This window comes from Vulpes lagopus, chromosome 7 (assembly GCF_018345385.1).
Source record: "Vulpes lagopus strain Blue_001 chromosome 7, ASM1834538v1, whole genome shotgun sequence".
Classification (NCBI taxonomy): Eukaryota; Metazoa; Chordata; class Mammalia; order Carnivora; family Canidae; genus Vulpes; species Vulpes lagopus.
Window position 1 is genome coordinate 107,893,630 of NC_054830.1, and position 7,656 is coordinate 107,901,285.

Consider the following 7,656-nt stretch of genomic DNA (forward strand, 5'->3'; position numbering starts at 1 on the left):
GAAGGAAAGCTTAATCCATTGTGAAATCTTGGGGGGAGAGGTCAAAACACATTCTAGGATACTTAACAGCCACCCCCTAACCCCTGGCAAGCCAATTTTTCCTCAATTGCATGAGACAGATAAATATCTCTGCTCAGGTAAGAACCTTCTCTTCTACTGCTTTCTGCTTATCTTTCAGTCTTCGTCACAGATTTCCAATCTCCAATTGTTTCAGGTTGGGCTGGGGAGCTTTGCAAATACTGGGCTACCCTCTCTGGGCTTGTCATCTCTTAGAAATCTCGAATCTCCAAGTTTTAATTGTTTCTCTAACTCTCTAACCCCTTCAGACACATTATTCTTCAGGTATTTTCTTTTTTCAGCCTTTCTAATTGTGAGGAAAAGATGTCTGAAATAACCTACTCTGATATTTCCAGAATCAGAAATTCACTGCTATATGTTTTTATCTTTGCCAAATTGATAGGGTAAGTGATATCTCATCATTATCCTATCCCCATGTCTAGGATTAGCACTAGAACAGCAGAGTCCACCTTTAAGTGATTGGAAAACTAAATCATTGTGTTTAAAAGTGATCACAGGTCATTTGTATATCTGAAATTAACCACAAAAGTCATGAGACCTACCCCAAGATTTAATCAATGTGTGAAGGAAAGAACAACTACCCACTAAGCAGATTGGAAAAGGCAGTAGTTGGGAGAGAGTTGTTTTATGATCAGATCCTGTTAAACTCTGCTCTTTCAAGAAAATGCTTGCATACCTATAGCAATGAGAACAACAAAAACACAATAATTAATATTTCAACAAATTATTCTGCCACTCATTCATTTATTAATTCAACCAATACTGATTTAATACCTAACATGTGCCAAACTCAGCAAAGTACCCGGAACAGTCATGGGTGACAAGGACCCGGTCTTTCCTCTCTCCTAAGGGACATAAAAGAGTTTGGGAGCAAAGTCTGAATTAAGAACGCTGGCTCTGGAGTCAGAAAGATGTAACTTTATGGCCTCAGGGAACTCAAAGAAAATTATCTAATTTAAGGAACAAAGACTGTGATTAGTTTTTACCTATATCACGTAAGATAAACATACATGATCACCGAATGAATGATTAGGTCTCCCTGTGCTGTCTCTAACTTTGGCAATTTGCACACATTCTTTCTTCTCTGGTCTTCAGTTCCTCACCCATCCAAAGGGTGATGATGTTCACTAGATTATCTCTAATGGTTTTTCCTCTGAGTTCTTATATTTTGTGTTCTGTGACCCCGCAAAATCTATGGCCAGTGGCGGATGAGAAGGCATTTTCAGGTTCGACAAGTTTTTAACACTCTGAGACACTAGAGGGCAGGACAACCACACTAATAAAACGCACGCACACGCACACACACACACACACACACACACACCCTCTTATCCTCTTGTTGGGTGACAGCATAGTGAAGAAAGGCTATCACGAGGCTGTATGCTTCCTTTCTCCTGGGCTGATTCTGTCCTGACCAGCAGGCATGGATTTTCCTCAGCACTTCTGTCTCTGACATGGGTCAATCTCACAATCATTTTCCTGCTCTCCACTCTCACAACAATGACTATTTTCATGAGGAACATTCAGAATTCCTGACCAGGAAATAAAATTCATATTTGAAATTGGGACTCTTCTGAGAAATCTCCAACCTGAGGCTGTTCCAGCTAAGAGCCTCCTGTGGCTCATCTCAGGCCCCTTCTAATTCAACTCATTTATGGAGTCAGAGTGGAAAAAAGCAAACCTGTGTAGTATGCACCTAATACTTGTTTGTCTGAAAGTGACAGAGACGGGGACCAGAATAAAGGCACCCTGGGGATGACCTGACATCTGCTGTGCTAGCAGCAAGCACCCTGGCGGTCAAGGAGCTGAGGCTGGGAACCTCAGCCTGAGCATGCAGCAAGAATCAGAAACTAGAGGAAGGATGTCTCTGGGTGCTGGTAACAGTGAAAAGCTTTCCTTCTCAGTTAAAAGAACAGGAAGTACAGGAACAGACTTCAAAGACAGCAAGAATGATGTTGATTTAAAACCAAGGGAAATATTCTCTGATTCTGAGATACAAGCTGCCACGGATAGACCTTTGTTACACTATTGATCAACAGGATGCAAGGTGGGGCCTTTTACCGGGAGGGCCCCAACTGCTCAGTGTATAAGGGGTGGATTTGGGCCCAATGAGGGTGGTCTTATACAAACCCTCATAACAAGCCTCTGACAAGGTCATGCCTATTATTGCAAGTCTCAGTCCAAGATGATGATTCCTGGACCTGAAAGTCCAGGTGGAAGGAATAAGTGATTGGGGGGTGACCAACTGGTACCCAATTATTTTTGGTGTGGTTCCCAGAATGTGTTGAAAGGGATCCACCCAGAGCCGGCCATGATTCTGAGACTTGGAAAATCACCATGCTCCCAGAAATTACTTTCAGACAAGAGTCTCTGCTCAGTTGGTCAGCAACTTTTCTTGGGTATGCCAATCCTTCCATTGCCTAAAAGGTTCAGTGGTCATTGGGAGAGGCTGATGGGCTTCTATAACTACAAATCTAACCCTTTGCTTAACTAAAGGACTAATAACTATTTTATCCAACCTGAAATTCCTACCTTTTATCTTACTCAAGAAAATCTGCTTTTGCCCTCTTCTATTAGTCAAGATGAGCTTGTTAATCAGTTAAGATCACTCAGAGGGAAATGGAACTAATGTATATCTTATACTCAGTATGAACCAGATAGTAAGAAGTTCTCTCAAAAGCACCCATGGTAGGGGGAGATTGTCATTCTAATTTTACAGATGCAGAAACTGAGGTACAGAACTGTGAAGAAACTGGTCAAGGGTCAAGAAAAGTCTAAGCTGCAAAACCCAAATTCAAAGCATGGTGGGTCTTATTCTAAAACACATTTTTGTCCAAATACAACAAGAGCCTTGAGTAAGTAGGTTAGTTGTCAGAATATGGGGCACTCGAAGCAGGGCAAAGAGAACTGGGAAAGAAGGGGTTCCCACGTAGAAAAAGGATTGCTTCGGGCTGGCTGAGGCTGAGCCCAGGTCCTCTGATACAAGCTTAGGTGGACAGGGAACGTGCTTTATAAAGCAGAGGCATGCCCATTTAATAATGCGGGACACTAATGTTGCATGATGCTTTGTGCTTTATGAAGCACTTTTATGTACATTATCTCACTTGTTTCTCACTGCAATTTTACAAAACAGGAGGAAATAATACTGCTAATGTTAAGCAATGTTTGTATGGATTTTTATATAATTTGATATAGTTTGGTATTTTTTAGAAGGAAGGAAGGCAGGCAGCCCAGATGGCTCAGTGGTTTAGTGCCACACTCAGCCTGGGGCATGATCCTGGGCTCCTGGGATCGAGTCCCATGTCGGGCTCCCTGCATGGAGCCTGCTTCTCCCTCCGCCTGTGTCTCTGCCTCTCTGTGTCTCTCATAAATAAATAAATGAAGTCTTAAAAAAAAGAAGGAAGGAAGGAGGGAAGGAAGGGAGTGGAGGAGAGAGGGAGATGCCAGGCCTGTTGCACAGTCTCCCCATGTTCAAGATGGGAATACTGGGCTCACGAGGATCAATTTCACTGCTATAGTAGGAGTGAAAACATTGTTGAAAAAGAAGGGATCTTGACCACCAGCCTCAGGGAAGAAAAACCGCTTTTTTTTTTTTTTGGAAGTAGTCAACAAAAATTTATTCAACTAGCCATCAGAATTATACATTACAACAGCCAACAAGATAGATAATTTTTTGCCAAATTCACGGAAATTGAGAATCGTTACTTTCAATTCTGGCAAGGACGCAGAGAAATCCAGCGCTTTTGTACATTGCTGAGGACACTGAAAAGTCACCTGGCAGTACCAGCCAAAACTTAGAACATACAGAACCTGGAGAACCCAGCATACAGAAAGGAAAGTATGTTATTTAATGAAAAATACTTCTGTCTGTAGGAGCAAAGAGGAAAAGTAATGTGAAGGTCACCAGCAGAATGGTGGAATATGCTGCAGCATATCTGTACGATGGAATGGAATGGCCTGGATTTCCAGGCAAGGCCTCTACATGTTAAAAGAAAGTGCTTTTGTAGAGAATGATCCCATTTCTTAGAAATTTCTCTAACTTTTAGATACTTTTGTATGTTTTGAGGATCCTCTTTTATTTGATCAATAAAATGAAAAAGTAAAGTAGGATTAGAATATAAAGTTCTTATTTTTCCAAGTGAAAAAATTGGTACTAGCTACAATTGATAATTTAAGAAATAGTGGTAGAAGTAAAAACTACCTAAGAGTTATGGCTGCAACCCAGAAGAAACAGAAAACGGGGGGTCTAGAGGTTAAGTGGCAGACTTTTAAGCAGAACGAGGCTGCATATTCTCCAAGATGATTGGGCTTATGAGCAATATGCCCTACAGAAAGGCTTTAAATGCCTTCATGACGGTAGTAATCCATATTAAGAAAGCAAAGCCAGATACGTAAAACAACAACCACACAAATAACAATTACATATGTGAGTTGGGTCCCGATAAACTGAAAAGCACTTCTTATACTCCCCATCAGACCTTTAACACAACTTTTAGGTTATCCTCAAGTAGAAAAGTAGCCACATTCAAATGAGCTAAGGTATACAAAGTTAAAAAGGACCAAGCCTTATTAAAAATAAGTAAAGGTAACATATAATATTAGAGATGGCACATGGTGCCAATTTTATTTGCAGATATTACAATACTCCAATGCATGTTTACAAGTTACACCTTTGCCACAGCCTTGGCTAAATCTTGAACTACTGCAGAATTTAGCTGTGCCAGAGTGCTGATATTAGCATGCTTAGAGGTGGCATACTTGTTCTTGATAGTCATGTGCTTTATAAGCCCACAATTCACCATGACTATATTCTTAGCCAGGTGTTGCATAACATTTAGATGGGATTCTTCGATGTATCACAGATAATGCTGTAGAGTTGGTGTCCATTCACCATTATCGAGAATTTTCAGCGCTAAGCAAAAAGCTCCTGCTGCAATCTGAGAAGGAGGAAAGTGTACCATATCGTAGTCCAACATAGATTGTTCCATCGGATATTTGGCCAAAGTATGTTGCTCAACATCAACCTCTCCTATCTTAGACGCTCTCCAAAGGAAATGCAGGGGTAGAGGGCGGCCCATATCAAAATTTAAAGATCTTAGAATCTTCATTTCCATCTGTCTGATTTGGTGTTTAGTGTAAGTGTTGTCAGTCACAAAGGCAAAGTCACCAATTTCTGGAGGGTACATTTCCTCATATTTGCTTGCAATAAACATGGCAGTGACACCAACCAGCTGCAGCATCTTCTTGGGCACACAGTTATTCTGCATGAACCAATCAATAATGGAAACAGTCATGTACATGGTCTCCTGCAGTAACCGAATTTCATTTGAACCTGTACTAGCTAGTCAATTAGGATGACTCTCATGTTTCCAGTGACTTCACGACCCAGTAGGTATTTTGGTTTGACTGCTTGCTCTTCCTCAAGTTGTCTCAGATAAGCATAAATATCTTTCGCATATTCCCTACAAAGGTTTGGATCAGCTCCACCTTCTGCATCTACAACATTCACTGCAAGAATTACATCAGAGAAAGCCTGACACAGATATTCTTCTGCAGGGGCACATCCAGATGTTTCCATCGGGCTTGGAGAGGGAGTATCAACCAATATAGGCTCAGGTGAAAGTTTTTCTTCTTTAACTGGCTCAGGTTCCAGCTCTGGTTCTGGCACAGGGACAGGGACAGGCTCAGGTGCCTTCTCCAGAGGCTTTGGTATTTTTTTAGCAATGACTTTTCCAGGAACCACACTTTTTGCTTCCTTTTTCAGAGGCAGTTTGGCCTGTGGTTGTTCACTGACTTTGTTACCAACGTCTCCCAGAGCAGTTCTTGGCCTCGGGCTGGGCTTGGAGGCTGCAGCAGAGGCCAGAGGCACCCGCTTCGCCCCTGCCATACCGATCTTCGCCTCGTTTTCAACATTAACTTTTGTGTTCCTGGTGACCCGGAGCGCCATGGCCGTGTCTTCACGGGGGGAGAGGAGAGCACGGGAGCCACCGCCAACCTGGAGCCCAGAGCCGAGGCCTGCGGGCCAACAGCCGGTCCTCCGCAGCACACCGAAAAACCACTTTGGACAATGCCCAGAGGTCCCTCTATTTTGCCAGGTGTGTGGGTGACACTGTGTGTAGTACGTAGCATGAAGGCTCTTGCATTTCTCATTCCCATGCATTTATTCACACATTTATCCATCTGCAAACGGGAAGTGAGCACCTACTAACTGTCTGGCATTGTGCTAAGCTTATAAAGAAAATGGTGAGCAAAATCAGATATTGTCCCTGCCTCTCTGAGCTGGGACTCAACACTTTTGTGCCAATCTGATAAGTGTGTACTGATCTCTGATTGTGGTTTTAATTTTTATTCCCCAGATTACCAATGAGGTTGAGTGTCTTTTCACGTGGGCATCCACTAAAATGCCTTATGGAAGGGGACAAAATGAACAGACCTGTGTTTCTGTTAGGGTTGCTCTGGCTCTGGTACGGAGAATGGACTGGAAGGAACCAGCCAAGAGGCTGGTTGGCAGCTCAGGGCAGGGGCAGAGACAAACCATCAGACTCCCAGGGAAATTCAGGAGATAAAATTGAGAATAGTATTTCCAGATTCCTGAAGCTCTTTAGGATTTGAAAAGAAGAAATTGGAAACCTGGGAATTCTCTGTAATTTCTGAAATCATAGGTTTTTCTTTTGCTTTTTTCTTTCTTTTTCTTTCTTTTTTTCTTTTTTAAATCAGAGGTTTCTTTTAAAATACTTCCAACATTCTTTATACTCCTTAATCACTCTTACAGTTTTCTGAAAAATTGGTATGTAAGAATAAATAAAAAAAAAATAAGAAATTTTTAACTGCAATGTCTTTACAAAGAACTGTAGCTTGTAGCAACATTCACTGGGAAAATGCCAGCAAATGTTTTAAGATAGTATTCCAATAATGTAGCATTCAGATCTCCTGGCAAGATTAAAGACACTACAGAGAATCACATGTCAAAATCACCAATTTAAGAACTTCATTTGTTTGCAAAACTCGTTATTTCTTGGAACATCACTCACTGGTTTTGTATAAAGTATACTATGGATATAAGCTTATTAATGTTCATTTTGTTTTCAGGGATGACTCACCATTAGCAGCGGACAAGGCCAGGGACACACAAACACAGCAACAGCGACTAGAGGAGCAGAGTAGATTGTGATCATCCAGGCTCCCAGAAATGTCCTCCTCAACCATTCTCCTTTTCAGCTTCCGCTCTTGCTTTAAACTTGAAGTCAGCAGATGATTCCTTCCAACTAGTAATGCCTCTGTTACGTATTAAGTTTTAAATCTCAAAGAAGATTTGTAATACTTGTTTCCCATTTTCCTTACTTCTGGATCAAATTTTTTTTTCCTCAAAAGCGGGGATTCAGAAAACTGCAAATTCCTTGAGAAATGCTGTGAAAGAATTCCACTGTGGAAACAAGGGGCTCGAGGTGGGCTGGTGTGCTAAACAGTCTAGCTGACAGGGGGGCTGACAAATCTTGCGCCCATTTCTATCTGTGTTCTCTCCATCCTTAAGACTGGCTGGTCATCATGGAGCAGGTCAACAATTAACACAATGACATA

At 41.7% G+C, this 7,656-nt stretch overlaps 1 pseudogene; it reads right to left on the reverse strand.

Annotated features, from left to right (window-relative positions):
* Positions 1–4,742: 4,742 nt before the first annotated feature.
* LOC121494254 lies at positions 4,743–6,025 on the reverse strand (annotated as a pseudogene).
* Between the last annotated feature and the right edge of the window lie 1,631 nt (positions 6,026–7,656).